We start from the raw sequence: 18,147 nt of genomic DNA, 5'->3' as shown, positions 1-18,147 counted from the left end.
GAGCACCCCCATGGACCAGAGGCACACACCTTTTTTCTGTGATCAAAGATTAATTCACACTCAAAGATGAATGCTCATCGCTTTTGACTTCTACTGTCCCTTTTTTCTGCTGCCTTTCTTAACTGTCTCCTTCACCAATCATAGGATTCTACCGCCGCCTCCGCCGCCGCCCTTTCTGTATTTTTACTGTAAGGAGTCGAAGCATTCTCTGGCTTGGCCACCCTTCTTACATAGTGGAAAACTTTGATATAGACACACTGGTAGAGCACACAATTAAAAAGATGAGAAGACGACGAATGAAGCCTATGGCAGGTGTAAAGTGGTTCTGTTACGAATTATGGGAGATTGGAGCGTGGGTTTGAACACGTATCATATCAGTAGTAAGTCTGTTACTCATTTGCCAAAAATCCCACCGATCCGTCAAGGAAATCGGTTGCTGCTTCCCTTTTATACCTAGGAGATGTCATAAGTCATAAGTCGTATGAGGGGCCATTGCGAGTGCATGTAGAGGGCCAGCTGCCCTGATAGTTGGAAGTATCCAAGAAGTGTTGGTTGGAAATATACAGGCTGTGTCGGGGAGAGAGCAAAAGAAGATATGAGGGAGAGGTAGAGGGAGAAGTAGGGAGAGAGGAAGGAAGAATAAAATATGTGAAAATTCCTCGACTAAGAGGAATAGTGGACAGATGGATGGTGGAAAGGATGTTGGATAGCGCGTTCGATCAGCAATGGCTAATGTAGCATAAAGGATTTAAACGCTGTAAGTGGAAGAAGGGAGTAGTAAGTTGTTTGGAAGATACGAACGAAACTTTAAAAGAAACTAGAGAGAAGAGTTAAGAAAAAAAAAACTGAGTCAATAACCTGGACTTAGGTCGGCTTTGTTAGGATAAATGGTGACAAAAAAGAGAGAGAGAGAGAAACAAAGGGTCTTGTAAAGAAATATATGATTTAATCAAGAAATAGACTCCGGGACATATTTCAGTAAAAGCGGACTAGAGAATGGCAGAAAAATATATAAAGAAAAAGACAAAGGAGACAAGGCTGAAAGGAAGACTGAGAGAGACAGATTTAAAGCTGGAAAAATTATGAATTTTTTTCCACAGAAAACAAGGAAATGTTTGGTTCCCGGAGAGCAAAGTGAGGAAAGTAAATTCAAAGATGGAACTGACGGTGAAGAACAAAAAGAGTAAAGTAGTAGCACTGATGAAGGAGGTGATGATGATGTGGAGGAGCGCCACGGAGAACAGTGAACGCGGTCAGAGGAGACACCACGTGTGGATAAAACCTTTATCAAAGATACGTTAAATAAAGAGGTAGGGTTGATGAAAGAGTATTGGGATGGTTTGGACACATGAAAAGAATGAGTGAAGAAAGATTAGTAAAAGAGGTGTGGAAGGCAAGTAGGAGGAGTGAACATGAGAGGGCGACCAAGGATGAGATGGATGGATGGGGTATAAGGGGCATTGGGAAAGACGGGAATGTCTGTTGAAGAAGGAAGAAGACAGAAGATAGAGGTGAGTGGAGAATGGTTGTGTATGGATGATGTTGTAATGCATGGAAGGGAGTGGATGGGGGGTGGGGGAGTATGTATGAATGATATTTTGACGCAGCCCGAAGGGATTTCGCCTTGTCTTCTCTTTTTCTGTATGAGGGGACGGAGTGGGGGGTCACCGATTAAATGAAGCGGCCTGGATGTGGATGTGCTGTGTCTTGCTGCATTGCCTCTGACCCAGGGTAGTTGGTGAGATGCAGGGATGACCCGTCATCCAGGAGGACCCAAGAAAAGAGGGAGGGAGGGGTGGTGGATGGGAGTGGAGTGGGTGGGGATGAAATGGGTGGAAGTCTTTGACCTTGGCTAGCTCCCTTGTAGGGGGAAAAAGCCCTTGGTATATGTATGTATGTATCTTCACGTGGTGTCTACGCTGACTATTTGTCGGCAATTGCAATTTTAAATAATAATAAAAATTCAAACGCCTGGCGAAGCCAATATTAAAGGAAAAAAATCCCCTTGGAATGGAAGAGTTTGACGATAACTGCCACGACCACTTTGCTACTAAAGATGCTCCATCGATGTGGAAAAAGTAGTCTGGAGGGAGCCAGAATAAAAGGAAAAATGCCACCTGCTACAGAAAGCATATATGAATAGTTTTTGTTGAAAATCGAAGCAATTCTGCTATAAAAAAGGTAAAAAAAAGAGTGAAGAGGTAGGGAAAAAGGGTGTAAATAAAGTATGTACGTTTACAGTACACATTTTATTTCATAAAAACCGAAAAGGACTTGGTAAATATCCCCCTACAGATTTTATTCAACTTGAATAAAAAGTTAAATTATTTTCCCTCAATTTACAAAAAGAGAAAATCTAAACGTTTAGATGAGAACAGAGGCAGCATTCGTAACACACTACCATAGACCATCCACAAACAGGGAATCGTGTTATCAAGAAATCCAAACTTTCTGTGCTTAGCTTTAGTAGATTACAAAAAAAAATCTAACCCGATGAAAAAGACGCTAGTAATAAATTCGATACAAACAGGGTGCAAATAAATGTATCTAAAGACTTCTAAAAATATTAATTGTAAATGTCAGTGTTGTTACAGGACGAGCAAATGCAGTAGGTTGCATCGGATTGGACAAATTGAGGTCGAAGGAGGAAATAGGCAAGAACTGGTTTACCAACAGAATGGTTAATGAATGGAATAGACTTAGTAACAATATAGCGAGTGCTGAAACAAATGGTTGTTTTAAGACAAGATTAGATAGTTTTATGGATAGGGATGAAAGGTAGTAAGGAACATAAAACTGCTTAGTGTAGGCCTTACGGTCTCTTACAGTCTCCTCTATTTTTATGTTCTTACGTTCTTGTAAGTTACTCTCGCCAGCAGCCGGTGGGATTTAACTTGAGTCCGGGTGGTTATGTGGGCAGATCCAAAATCAACATGCTATGACATTACTCAAAGTTAAAAAAAACTAATAGTAGATACTTAGAAAGTAGGACAAAATAATTCAATTTCACTGAATCTTGGTTTGTAATGATTTTCAGAAACCATTTGGGAATGGAGAATTTGGATATCGATAGAGGAAGTCAGATGGGAATTGAAGATATTAATGCTTTTACTTCAGAAACAATAAAAGGTTTGTTTTGGAAACTTAGGTCACAAAAATGTTGTTTTGGGTGAGATTTTCGCTATCTCAAACAAATTGCTGGAGTCTGTATCTTATCATTATTTTGTCTTCTACTTTATAGATCTGTTTATTCAGTTATTTATATTTTGATTTACCTATTTATTTAAGCGCTGTGTCTCGTTTTATTGTCTTTTGAACCGAGAAGTGTGGCGGGGATATAAATAACCTTTCATCCACGGGGTCCTGAGATGGGAAGGGGCAATGAATGGATTTTTTTATGTATTTTAATTGTTATTTACATTATTATAGTTTTTATTTATTCATTTATTATTATGATTTTTTTCGCATCCGACCTAGATATGGACCAAAAGGTCTCCTGTCGGCATGCTCCGCCTTTGTAATCCTTTGTAATTTGAAAGGGTATAGGTGGGTGCAGAGGTGGGTATGCGATTTGATTCGGCTACCTCTATATAAGGTAAAAAGGCCCATTAATATGTGTGCATACATTTTTTTTTGTTTCTTTGTCTATCTGGTTATTTTTCTGTTTGCTTTATATTTTTTTTTGCATATTTTTATTTGATTATTCGTTTCTTTATCTATTCATTATTTGTTTATTTTTTACTTGTTAACATGTTTACTTGTTCATTTTTACTTGTCTATATATTTACTTGATTGTTTGCTTACTCGATTATTCGGTCAATCGATTACTCGATTACATGACTAATTCATCACTTGACTACGTGCTTGCTTGCCGTTTGCTTGACTACTTGTTTACATGCTCATTGACTTGCTTACCAATATATACTGTGTGTTTAATTGTGCTGTTGTTTACTTGTTTAATTGTTGGTCTCTTTCAATACTTGTTTGTTTTTGAACTGTTTTCTTTTATTTGTTTACTTGTTTATTTCTTTTCTTTTGTAAGTATATTTCTCTGTTTATTCGTTCACTTTACATGGACCTAATTACGGGTATGTGGTGGTCCTGCAAGATGGACAGTTGAACTAAATTATATATATATATATATATATTTATATATATATATATATATATATATATATATATATATATATAATATTGTAAAAGTAGAGACAGATGAGATGAGTGGAAGGTGGCAAGGGGACGCAGGATAATGCAGGATGACATCCGTCGAAACGTTAGAGAATATTCACTCCTACATTATCATGCGTCCCCTTGCCACCTTCAACTTGTGTGTGTGTGTGTGTGTGTGTGTGTGTGTGTGTGTGTGTGTGTGTGTATATAATATATATATATACTGTATATATATATATATATATATATATGTGTGTGTATATATGTATATATATATATATATATATATATATATATAATGTGTGGATATATGTATATATATATATGTATATGTATACAGTATATGTATATGTATATATGTATATATACGTATATAAATATACATATGTATATATACGTATGTATAATATATATATATATATATATATATATATATATATATATATATATGAGTGGAGGGTGGCAAGATGCACACACACACACACACACACACACACACACACACACACACACACACACACACACACACACACACACAAACATGCGAGCGCACAGAAGTATATCAGCAATGGATGACGCTGGCCAAACATGTTAATAGGAGACCTTCTGGTTCATGATGAAGTTGGATGTTAAATGAATAATAATTCAGTTTAGGTTTAAGGTCACAAACTCTCCTTCTCAGAGAGCATTAGGACGCTACCTACTTACGAAGGACTCTTCGAAGCATGGAATTTAATGCAGTGTAATACCCTCACTGCAAATTCGCTTACTCGATCTGCCTCCATTCCTCAACCTCCGCCACAAGTAGCGACGCTCTAAACCTCGGCCTTAAGTTTCATGGATTGGGAAACCCGCAGCCCCAGGGCGGCTGGCAACGTTCCTGAGGCCCTTCCACTGACCTCTCTGAGAAGAAACTTTGGACTGTATTGTGTGGGTATAGAGCTGGTTCTGTGTCATCGTGTGAAAAAAGTGGAAGGGGGCCACCCGGACCAGTCTCTAATTGTCAGCTTTTTTGTGTGAAAAGGGTATGAGAAATACAGTTGAAGTTGACAGAAAGATATTGAATCCAGTCCAATCCGAAAACCGAGAGTCAGCCCTCAGGGCTGCACTTCCTGATGTAGTTTCACTATTTCCTGTTTATTTTTGACTTACCATTTACATAACTAGAATAATTTAGGTTGATCCTTACTTTTGTCTAATATGTCTTTTTCATGTTTTTTTTCCTTCCCTGCGTATTTTTACATATTTATTTCTTAGTTTGATATATATATTTGCCGCTTACCCCTTTTTTTTTTTTTTTTTTTTCCAAGCTTTGTCTCTTCTATTTTTGGCCTCGCTACATTTTTTGTTGTACCGGTACTTAATGTACCCTTTTCCTGTTTTTGTTTTGGTATGTATTCATGCATTCCTTCATTATAGATTTCCTTTAATATCGTCCATTTCTCTTCCACCTGTTTCTTTATTAAAGAAGTTTTCCTAACTCGCTTTTTGAAAGAATTTTCTAAGTTTCCCAAAAATTCGTTTTATTATACAACAGTTTTCCTTTTCTGTGTTTCTCATTTCTTCTCAAATAAATTTTCTTTTAGTTCGAGCTCAAGTAGTATGTGATCACTCTTCCTAATTGGTGTTTTGTATCCCATTGTATCCACAAGTTCAGGCTCTGACGTAAATATTAAGTCTAATCTCGATGATTCTTCATTATTTCTATATCTGGTATCCTCTTTTACCCATTGAGTCATTGTGTATTCACTGGTCATTTCCAGTAGTATGTTTCCCCAAAGGTCCTCTCCACCTTTCACTGTCATCTCCTCCCAACACATTTCTTTAGTTAAAATCACCCATAATTACTAAGTTTCCTTCTTTTAGTATTTCGTTTAATGTATGCCTTGTATCTTCCAACATTTTGGAATGGTTACTCTCCAAGAATGTGTTTTCGGGGCCACATATATCACTACAAATTTTCTATTTTTCATATCGCTGTTTTTCAACTTTTATCATAATCGATTCCACATTATTTCTTTCTGTAATCTTTGTCACATTTAAGCCTTTCTTACCCCCAAAAAATGACTTCTCTACCCTGTTTTTTCCTTTGTATTTTAAATACAGTCATTATATAAACTTTGTCCAACACTGTTCACATCTAATCTTCTTTAAGTTGGTTCACCATACTTTTGTCTGTCTTCACCACCATCCCTTTTAAATTCTTTTCCACTCCGTGGATTTACTCTAAATCATTTCGATCACTCGTTAAGTAAAGCTCTCCCTTCCTAATACAATACCAGACTAGGTGTTTCTTCCAACTTAGCGAAAAAGCGCTGTACTCCAGAGCTCGTTCTAGACGGCCGTTGTTCCAGACTGGGGTTCGTCGGTGTGTGTGTGTGTGTGCGTGTGTGTGCGTGTGTGTGTGTGTGTGTGTGTGTGTGTGTGTGTGTGTGTGTGTGTGTGTGTGTGTGTGTGTGTGTGTGTGTGTGTGAGTGAGAGAGAGAGAGAGCGAGAGTGAGAGATCCTGAGCAGTTATCAGAAATAAATGGTCATGATTCCATCGTTGCAATCAGCATGAAATTGTTGGAATATAAATTGAAAATTCCACTCCCCTGTTCAATAGAATGTGAACCATATTAAGAGCCAGCCAACGGCAGGGTGATCATCATATTTTTAGAACGTGCTGTGAGAAATTGAACATTCTGTGTAACTTTTCATGGATAGAAACTATGATCATGAAGTCCGATGCAGGAATTTTGTTTGGATTTTTACTCCAGTTTTCATTAGCTTGGCGTTGGCGGGATAAAAGAGATTGGTGCCCCAACTAGCTATACATGGCTGTTGCAGATTTACGATTGTGTAGTAATCTGTGTTGTGTGTGAGGCAGAGGAAGAGAGGAGGCAGTCTAGAGAGAGAGAAAGATAATAGAGAGAGGAGAGAAAGAGGAGAGAGAAAGATAATAGAGAGAGGAGAGAAAGAGGAGAGAGAGTAAAGGGAGAGATAGAGGTGAGAGAGAGAGTAAAGGGAGAGATAGAGGTGAGAGAGAGTAAAGGGAGAGATAGAGGTGAGAGAGAGTAAAGGGAGAGATAGAGGATAGAAAGATAAAAGGAGAGAGTAGAGGGGGGAGACAGACGATAGAAGTAGAGGAAGGAGACAGAGGAGAGAGGGAGGGGGAGAGATGGAAGGGTGGAGAGGGACGGATGGAGGGAGAGGGAGGGAAGGAGAGTAAGGGAAGAAGGGAGAGAGAGAGGGAGAGAGGAATAGGGGGAGTAAGAGAGAGGGAAGGAGGAATGAAGGGAAGGGAGGATGAGAAAGAGAGAGGGAGGAAGAGAAGGAGTGGCAAAGAGGGAAGCAGGGAGAGAGAGGGAAAGGGAGAGACAGAGAGGGTGGGAGAGAGAGAGAGAGAGAGAGAGAGAGAATTACAAGGAAGGAGTTACAAGGAATCTCAGTACCTTAAAAGGTTTTACAACCCATACCGAAGAGATACCGTTAAAAGGTTACCAGGGATTCACATTAGTACTTACATTAATGTGTGCATTTTGTCTAACCGTCTTTTGAACTGCTCTACTGAGGAACTGTTTACCACGTCCTTCGGCAGTCTGTTGGACATTTTATTGGTAAAAATATCACCAATCTTGTCAAAAGAGTAACGAGGGGGATTGAGCTTCCACCCATGACTACGGGTGACATTCACGCTCATGCTGAAGAGATGTCAATATTATCAAATCTTTGAAGTACTGTATTTTGAAAACCTCTATTAGCTGTCCTCGCAATCTTCTGGCTTCTAGAGAAAAGAGCCCCAAAGCTTTGAGACACCTCTGGTAGCTCATGTGTCTAATGGCGGGGATAAGTTTCGTTGCTCGTGCCTGAACTCGTTCTAGCCTCTGCACGTCCATGCTGAAGTTCGGCGACCAGAACCGAACGGTGTATTCTAGATGGGGACGAATTGTAAAGCTTCAAGACTATTTCTTGGTTTAGGTAACGAAACTCTCTTCTGATGTAACCTTTTCTATTTCAATACACTGTTTTGAGGATTTGAGGTCGCTGCTAATTAAGATACCCATTTTATTCCCTGTGGTGGAGGGAAAGAATACTGCCACTAAGTATTTCCACTTGGATCGTAAGAGGCGAGAAGAAAGGGACGGGGATTGGGACTAGGCATCCTTCTCCTTGTAGCCCCACAGGGGACGTTCCTAAACAAAAAAGAGAAGGCATAAGAGGGTCTGGGAGTTTTCCGACCAGCACCCTAAGGTTTGGGTCTTTTAATGTGCGTGGATGTGGTACAGATGAGAGTAAAAGGGAAGAGATAGGTAGTATGTTTGTGTGAAGAAAGATGGATGTATTGGCTTTGAGTGAAACTAAGTTGAAAGGGAAGGGTGAGTGTAAGTTTGGGAGTGTAAGTTGGAGGTTATCAGGAGTGAAGAGAGGGCGAGGGAAGGAAGGGGTGGATATTCTAGTAAGTGAAGAGATAGGTAAACGTGTAGTGGAGTGGAAGGAGGTTTCCTCAAGGATAATGTGGATGAAGGTGAAACTGGGAAAGGAGATCTGTGTCTTTGTAAGTGCATATGGGCCTGGCAGTGAGAAGAGTGTAGAAGAAAGGGAGGCCTTTTGGATAGATTTAAATGAGTGCATAGAGAATCTAGGGAGAAATGTCAATGTAATAGTACTGGGAGACCTTAATGCTAGGGTAGGGAATGGAATGGTTCCAGGAAAGAAACGTAGTGGAGAGTTGATGGTGGAAATGTGTATAGAAAGAGAGTTGATGATAGCAAATACAGTGTTTCGGAAGAAAGTCAAGCATAAGTGCACATGGGAGAGGGTGGTGGATGGAAGAGTGATAGATAAAGCGTTAATGGATTATGTAGTGGTAAATAGGATTATGATAGCAAGAGTTAAGGATGTACATGTGCTAAGAGGAGAGGGCGGGGGAATATCAGATCATTTTTTTTGGTGAAAGGTAAGTTGAGAGTGGAGGATAGATGGAGAAAGAGGAAAGGGGCAAAAGGTAGGGAGGTGCTTAGAGTGAACTCTTTAAATGAAAAGGAAAAGGAGAAGGAGTACAAGAAGAAGCTGAAGGAGGAGTGGGAGGGAGTGAAGGATAGAGTAGAGCTAGGTGTGGAGGAGGAATGGGGATGGTTCAAGGAGGGAGTCACAAAGTGTGCAAGAATGGTGTGTGGAACAAGAAGGACAGGAGGAAATAGAAGGAAGGGTAGTGAATGGTGGGATGAGGAAACAAAGAAGGTTGTAGAAGAGAAGAAGCGAGCTTTCACAGTTTGGTTACAAAATAGGACGAGGGAGTCATATGAGAGGTACAAAGAAAAGAGAAGTAAAGCAAAAGGTAAAGGAGGCAAAGAGGAGAGCAGATGTAAAATGGGGTAAGAGTATGACAGAAAACTTTGAAAGTAATAAAAAGATGTTTTGGAAAGAAATTAAGAGAGGAAGAGGAGACGAAGCAAGTAGAGAAGAAAAGGTAAAAGGTGCAGATGGAGAGATGATAATGGAAGAGAAGGCAGTAAGGGGAAGATGGGCAGAATATTTTAGGGAGTTGCTAAATGTGAAGGAGGATAGGGAGGGAAAGATAGATGCAGTGGGAAATGCTAAGAAAATGACCGTGATGAGTGAGGAAAATGGAGGAGAAATAAGGAAGGATGAAGTGAAGGCAGTTGTTAAGATGATGAAAGCAGGTAAGGCACCTGTGTTTGGATGGATGCCATGCAGAATGTCTAAAAAATGGAGGTACAGTGATGGTGGACTGGTTGGTAAGGTTATTTAATGTTTGTTGGAGAGAGGGTAGGGTGCCGGAGGACTGGAGGAGTGCCTGTATAGTTCCACTTTACAAGGGAAAAGGGGACAAGTGTGAATGTAGTAGTTTCAGAGGGATTAGTTTGTTAAGTGTAGTTGGAAAGGCTTATGGGAGGATCTTGATTGAGAGGATTAGGAGAGGAACAGAGGGAGTAATTGGTGAGGAACAGTGTGGATTTAGGACGGGTAGAGGTTGTGTAGATCAGATCTTTGTGGTAAGACAGATATGTGAGAAAGCTATAGGAAAGGGGAAGGATGTTTTTTGGGCTTTTATGTATCTGGAAAAGGCTTATATCTGTGGAAGGTTATATCTGTGGAAGGTTATGCAGATATACGGGATAGGAGGAAAGCTTCTAAGAGCTGTCAAGAGTTTTTATGAGAGTAGTAGAGCTTGTGTCAGGATTAGAAATGGAGAGAGTGAGTGGTTCGGTGTAAAGGTGGGACTTCGTCAAGGATACGTTATGTCGCCCTGGCTGTTCAACTTATACATGGATGGGTTAGTGCGAGAGGTAAACGCAAGGGTAGTGGGTCAGGGATTGGAGATGGTTAAAGAAAATATAGAAAAAAGGAAGTTGGTGACAGAGTTTGGGAGAGTATGTGATAGAAGAAAGCTAAAGATAAATGTGGGTAAAAGTAAGGTGATGAGATGTACAAGGGGTGAAAGTGGCAGTAGACTGGAAGTGAGCATTAAGGGAGAGCGACTGGAGGAAGTGGATAGTTTTAGATACTTGGGTGCAAATGTGGCAGGAAAAGGTGGAGTGAAGGTGGAGGTAGAATGTAGATTGAGAGAAGCAAGTAAATGCCTTGGTGGATTGAAGAGTGTAATGAGAAATAGACATTTTGGAATGGATGCTAAGAGGAGACTGTATGAAGGAGTGATTGTGCCAACAGCACTATATGGGACAGAAACATGGAACATAAGAGAAGAAGAGAGGAGGAGTTTGAATGTGTTTGAGATGAGGTGTCTGAGAAGTATGATGGGGGCTACTAGGCTAGATAGAGTGAGAGATGAGGAGGTGAGGAGGAGAACAGGGGTGGAAAGGGAGTTGGGAGATAGGGTTGATGAAAGAGTATTAGGATGGTTTGGACACATGGAAAGAATGAGTGAAGAAAGATTAGTAAAAGAGGTATGGAATGCAGATGTGGAGGGAGTGAATATGAGGGGACGTCCTAGGATGAGGTGGATGGATGGGGTGAAGGGGGCTTTGGGGAAGAGGGGAATGTCTGTTGAGGAAGGACGGGAGAGGGCAGAAGACAGGGGTGAATGGAGAATGGTTGTATATGGATGATGTTGTGATGCATGAGGTGGAATGGGCGGGGTGATGGGGGATGAGGTAGTATGTGTGAGCAAAATTTGACTCAGCCCAAAGGGATTTCTCCCCGTCTTCTCCTTTTATGCATGGGGGGACGGAGAGGGGAGGGGTCGCCGATTTAATGAAGCGGCCTTGCTGTGGATGTGCTGTGTTCTGCGACACTGCTTCTGACCCAGGGCAGTGGACAAGGTGCAGGGATGACCCGTCATCCAGGAGGTGCTAAGATAAGAGGGAGGGTGGAGGGGGTGTGGAGTGTATTTAGGGATGGAATGGGTGGGAATGATGTTATGCCTTTTCCTTTTTGGCTACCTCCCTTGTAAGGGGGAAAAAGCCTTGGTATATGTATGTATGTATTTTCTTTTTCTTTTTCTTTTTTTCTTTTTTCTTTTTTCAATTCTGTACTTGCTATATCATGTCCTCTGGTTTGCATGCCCGATATGCATCTTGCACTTGTCTAGATTAAATGGCATCAGCCACTTCTCAGACCACTCTCCCACTTGCTCTACGCCTGACCTAAGAATTTCTACGCTTTCAGGTGTTGCGACATTTGATCCCAACTTATTGTCATCAGAGAGAGAGAGAGAGGGGGGGGGACGAGAGAGAAAGGGAGAGGAGAGAAAAAGAGAGAGAGGGAGAGGGAGAGGGAGAGAGAGAGCGAGAGAGTGAGTGAAGAGAAAGAGAGATATGGAAAAAGAAGGAAAGAGAAGGAGAAAGAGATGGGAAGAGAAGGAGAAAGAGATGGAAAGAGAAGGAGAAAGATGGAAAGAGAAGGAGAAAGAGATGGAAAGAGAAGGAGAGAGAGGTAGAAAGAGGAGGAGAGAGAGATGGAGAGAGAAGGAGAGATGGAAAGAGAAGAGAAAGATGGAAAGAGAAGGCGAGAGAGATGGAAATAGAAGGAGAAAGAGATGGAAATATAAGAAAAGAGCTGGAAATGGAAGGAGAGAGAGATGGAAAGAGAAGGAGAGAGAGATGGAAAGAGAAGGAGAGAGATATGGGAAGAGAAGGAGAGAGATATGGGAAGAGAAGGAGAGAGATATGGGAAGAGAAGGAGAGAGATATGGGAAGAGAAGGAGAGAGATATGGGAAGAAAAGGAAAGAAAGATGGAAAGAGATGGAAAGAGAAAGACATGGAAAGAGAAGGAGAGAGAGATGGGAAGACAGGAAGAGAGAGAGATGGGAAGAGAAGGAGAGAGATATGGGAAGAGAAGGAAAGAAAGATGGAAAGAGAGGGAGAGAGATTGAAAGAGAAAGACATGGAAAGAGAAGGAGAGATGGGAAGACAGGAAGAGAGAGAGATGGGAAGAGAAGGAGAGAGATAGGAAGAGATGGAAAGAGAAGGAGAAAGAGATGGAAAGAGAAGGAGAGATGGAAATAGAAGGAAAAAGAGATGGATATAGAAGAAGAGAGAGCTGGAAAGAGAAGGAAAGAGAGAGATGAAAACAGAAGAAGAGAGATGGGAAGAGAAGAAGAGAGAGCTAGAAAGTAGGAGAGAGGGATGGAGAAAGAAGGAGAGAGGGATTGAAAAAAGAGATACAGATGTAAGGAGAGTTTGAGAGAGAGAGAGATAGAGATATGGAGGTAAAGGAAGGAGGGAGGGAGGGAGGTAGGGAAGGGGAGAGAAAGAGAGAGGGTAAAAGAGAAAGAGAGGGAGGGGGAGAGGAATAGGAGCGAGAGAGAGTGAGTGGAAGAGGGAGGATGGGAGCGCATGTGTCCCTGAATGAAAAACTTTCCCACCTAATTATGGACTTTGGCCACTTTGTCGTTACACCAGTGGTATTAAGCTTCACCTTATTGGTCGCAGCTCATACTCTGACAAATATACCCATTTCGGAGTGGGAAAGTGCCACAGATGGAAAGTGCCAACACAAACAAACGTCTGAAAACAAAATGTTTAAAGTGGCACAAGGGTTTAGTCATGTCGGGAAATGTTTTCGACATTCTCGACTAAATAGAAACGTTGGACAACATCCACATTAGTCGTACAGTAGCATTATATAGCAAATTCGTAACAACTTCAAAACCGAGGAAGTACTTCTTGTTAAGCAGTAGGTATGTGATAGGGTGTAGAAAATTGAGAGAGGACCAAATTCAGCTCGCAGACGTAATGAGAAATATGAGGCTTGTAGTCAAGTTCACTTTAGAAAGAAAGTTAATGATATGAGGTCATGAGGAGGCTCGCTAATTAGACAGTCATACTCTTGGTTTCCCTTCTGAAGTGAAATAAACTTTTCTATTTAGACTTCGTTTCAAGTAATGGATAATAGTTATGGAAGTGGTCAAAGGTAATGTATGATATGAAAAATAATGTAAGATAAAGCTTTATACCCTTCATGGTCAGATGTCCTTGTGGACTAAATAAAATTATCTAACATCAGCCAGAAGACTAGTTGAATGTTTCAATTGAGTACATTGTGACTGCAGCGTTTCTCAACCAAGGTTCCTCGGAACCCGAAGGTTCTGCAAAAGGTCCCTAAGGGTTCCGCGAGAACAAGTGAGATAGGCTAATGCACTTTTGATTTTTAATTTCATATACGTCATATAATTAAACACGCACGGTATATTCTTGGTTATTGTAATAATGTAATATAGACAATCCTATCAAACCTATTATTACGATGAAAATAAAATGAGAAAGATATGGTATGTTTTTTTTTTTTTTTTTTTTTTTGCGCAGGGGTTCCTTGAAACATGCAATTTATTTTAAAAGTTACGCAAGGGTAAAAAGGGTGAGAAACGCTGATTGTGAGTTCATTCGCTAGAGTCTGTATCAGCCTTTTACCAGCCAGAGGTTCCTCAGAGATGAATAAAATTGTTTGGCAAAGTCTTTGGATGACCCAGTTGAGACACCTGACTCGTCTCTCGTTTTGGTCATGAATCAAGCAAACGTCCTGACAAATGCTAATCGAACTAGCCGAAGGACATGATTATTCACTAGTAAAATGCAATAGCAATATGATGTGCTGACACGGGGCAACGTTAGCAATTCTAAGATGATGCAAATAAAGTAGATTAAACCTGTTTGCACTTCATTCCTGTTCAGAAGAATTTTCAGTTTAATTTTCTGATATGAGGTAAAAAGAATCTGTTAGCAAAAAAATAAATAAATAAAAACAAGAATAAAATAAAGTAAAATAAAATAAAAAATAATAATGATAATAGTAATAATTAATAACAATAATAATTTGGAGTTAGCCATTTTGAAATCACTGGATGCCTTCCTCTCAAAAAATGTCATTTGATATTGTTTTTTAATTAAAATCAGTAAAATGTTCCGTTCGGGTCTGCGGTCACACCAAAGTAAAACACCTAAAAGGTAGCACGGGAATTCGAGAGGATAAAAGTATAACATCAAAAACGAGACAATTTGGAGGAGAAAGCAGGAGGTCGTGCCTCGCATATTGTTTGATTTTAGATTTAATGTGCCTCTCAGTAAATATACATATATATATATTTTTGGGGGGTGGAGCTTGGACTTTGTACCAAATCCCCGTGTTTGACAATGCGATCTGTTGTACCCCTCAGTAAATATACTTTTTTCAGAGAGGGGGAAGGGTGCTGTTTACACAAACGCCATGTCTGGCTCTGCTATCAAATTTTCGAGAGGGACAAGAACACGAACAGTCAATCCCCCTCCCGTTTTATTCCATATTTTTCTTTTCACGATTTGTCTTTTTTCCCCCTCCGCCGAGGTACATTCGTCCTCGGTTCCTCCCGTCCTCCTCCCTCCCTAACTAGAAAGATCCGGGTTCGATTCCAAGAGGCTACTGGCGACGACCATTGGCTCTCTCTCCCTTCCTCTCCCCCCCCCTCTCTCTCTCTCTCTCTCTCTCCCTCTCCCTCTCTCTCTCTCTCTCTCTCTCTCTCTCTCTCTCTCTCTCTCTCTCTCTCTCTCTCTCTCTCTCTCTCTCTCTCTCTCTCTCTCTCTCTCTCTCTCTCTCTCTCTCTCTCTCTCTCTCTCTCTCTCTCTCTCTCTCTCTCTCTCTCTCTCTCTCTCTCTCTCTCTCTCTCTCTCTCTCTCTCTCTCTCTCTCTCTCTCTGCGTGTGTGTGTGTGTGTGTGTGTGTGTGTGTGTGTGTGTGTGTGTGTGCGCGCGCGCGCCCCCTGTCTATCACACTGTGTTGCCGCTCCGAAGTCCCGTCTTTCTTTTGTGTTTTTACTTTCGTTTAGTACGTCTACCACTTTCTACTTTCCTTTCACCACTGTTTTTGCGACGTACGATTGTCGCTCACAATTTTAGTCGGTAGGCGAAATGCCTAGACTTAGAATTTGTATATTGCACAGTCACTTCAATCGAAATATATTAAAATTTTGACGATATATTTTGGTTTTCCTTTTCAAATTATTACGACTTGCTTTTCTCTTTTACACTCGAGGAATCCCGTCAAGAACGCTCAATTTTGGTCCTAGGTCAGTTCTGCCGCTGTTTGGGAAACTATTTAGATATAATCTAGAAATACACTGGCAGTGTTTCCTAACAACCCAATTAGAACTGTATTCATCAATCTTATATGATTTAATGGACTATTACATAACCCTAATGGCATTCGTTTGAACGCATAGTGCCCCGTTGGTGTGGAAAATGCTGTTACAACCTCGTGAATCTTCATGCAACTTGATTTGCCGGAATGTAAATTTTATATATGTAATGCTAAGATACAGTACCTATTCTCGGTTCCTAAACTACGAAAGATGTCTGCTACCAGTAACGGTAATCTATCAGGTATAGTCTGTTTATTCAATTCCCTATAGTCAATAATTGGACGCATGGTACCGTCTGATTTTGACACCAGAATCAAGGGGAAGTTCCATTCATTTTGACTAGGTTTAGCTATGTCATACGATAACATTTCAGTGATCAATTTATCTACAATGGCTAATTTGGAATGTGGTAATCTGTAGCCAGGTATATAAATAGGAGTCCCTGGTTTTAATTTGATCTGATGTCTTAAAACGGTTGTTCTGCCCAAGCCGTCCTCCGGGAAAGCAGTTGCTATATGGTGCTTCAGAAGTAATACAACCAGGGTTTCATCCAACTTAGGACAACTAGTAGGCCCTAGTTGACTCTTGTATTTCTTTCCCAAACCTGTTTCTTCTTGAATTGAACTGATTGATGAAATTGATGATTCCGCCTCCTCAGTACTCTCATTTATAATCTTAATGTGCCTTGAAAACTTGAAAACATCCTTTCTGTGTAACTTTTCTTAAGACTATGTCTTTATTCAAAGGTACTAATCACTAATATTTCTATTATGTTCTTGTTTGTCTTATAAGTCCCCGTGTCCAATTTCAAACCTTTTATCCCAATTGATTCTGGGGATGGTTAAAATTTCAGACAGTGGCTCCTTTAACTGCACTGCTACCCTGTTAATTGGTCTGGAGTGTAATAATGTCGACTTTATTACGTTACTTCCCACAATTAGCAATGCATCATTTAAATTTGATGAATTCTGAGTAATTTCTGGGATTTCTTGAACACCGGAGTTGGGTCCACTATATGAAACTTTTTTTTTTTTTTTTTTCTTGAATGGACCGCTCTGTCCCGCTATCATCCAATCTAGCATTGTTATCTTCCCTATCTATTTCAATAGATTCTCTTATCACAAATACTGGCTCTAAGTCTGGTTGATTTAAAAATGGGATTAACTGTGATTTCACTAAGATACCTAACTCGGCAGGACGTATGATCATGCTCTCTTTTCTCATAGTTGCAGATCTTATCAATAAGTCTTATGGGAAAAAGATTCCTCTACAACTATCACTGGAATATGCAATTGCTCATTCTTATATAAAATTATCTCTAATTCAACCTTACCTAATGTTTTTAATTAATTCCCTGTTACTCCTTGTAATGAGTAATGAATGGGTTCCAAGATTTTCACTCCCAGTATCTATTGGTTTAAAATTTTGCTAGTTATAACATTGGCTACAGATCCTATATCAATAAATATTTGAATAGCTTTATTGGACACTCTACCCGCAATGAGGGATCCTACAGAAGCTGTTCTATTTGCTATAGTTAATTTACAATTGTCTTTGATGTTGGTGTTTTCTTTCACCCCTCTATCACTCTTGTCCCTAACACAATAATGTCTATTTGTAGTTCTATGGTTAGTTCTGCAGTGTTGTTTAAAAATATGTCTGGGGTTTTTCCTCTTGTTTCTGGGTGAATACGAAAATTTGGCATTGTTCTACAATCCAGTGTTCTATGTCCTATTCTCTGGTGAAACAGAGAGGTGGGTTTCTACAATGATACTCATCATGACCCTCATATTTGCAGTTTCTACAAATAGTCTCATAATAACACTCTTGTGCTTTATGCCCCCATTTATTACAATTGTAACATTCAATTCTAGCATTCCTTGAAGTGCTTCTAACTCTATGTTCAGATCCTCTGTTTCTGTAGTCACTCCTAGAGTTCCTAGTTTCTCTCTGTTGTTGCATTCCCACTGTCATGACATATGGACTAATTGCTTTATATTCCATATACCCCTAAAGAAGGTAATTCATCTCCCCTAAGTCCATGTTTTGTTTTAAATCCTTATACAACTTTTCTGCATTTATCTCATCATAATTATGTACCAATAGAGCAAATGCTATTAACTTAGTAACCTGAAATTTTTTTATTTTGTCTTTAGAACTTTCTATCCAATCTGAATCCTTCAACATAGAAATCATGTCTTTAGACCATCTGTCCAATTTTCCTAAATATTGTGTTTGATTCACTTGTTTTTACTCGCTTTGTCATTCTAGCCAAAGACTTGATAGGATCCTGATCATATTTTGATTTAAAATGTTTAATGAAGGCCTTATAAACTTATTGGTTTATATCTTCCATTTGCTGGAAATTTATTATAAGCCTAGCCCTACCCTTCTCAGGGTAT

General features: G+C 40.0%; 1 protein-coding gene across 3 annotated transcripts in view; it reads left to right on the top strand.

Moving 5' to 3' along the window:
* The window catches only part of LOC143032909 (transmembrane and coiled-coil domain-containing protein 4-like), a 563,437-nt gene that overhangs the window by 216,514 nt on the left and 328,776 nt on the right, over positions 1-18,147 (top strand). The gene's annotated exons all lie outside the window — the stretch shown is intronic.

Source organism: Oratosquilla oratoria, chromosome 14 (assembly GCF_046742065.1).
Source record: "Oratosquilla oratoria isolate Oo_2021 chromosome 14, ASM4674206v1, whole genome shotgun sequence".
Classification (NCBI taxonomy): domain Eukaryota; kingdom Metazoa; phylum Arthropoda; class Malacostraca; order Stomatopoda; family Squillidae; genus Oratosquilla; species Oratosquilla oratoria.
This window is presented reverse-complemented; position numbering and strand designations above follow the sequence as displayed.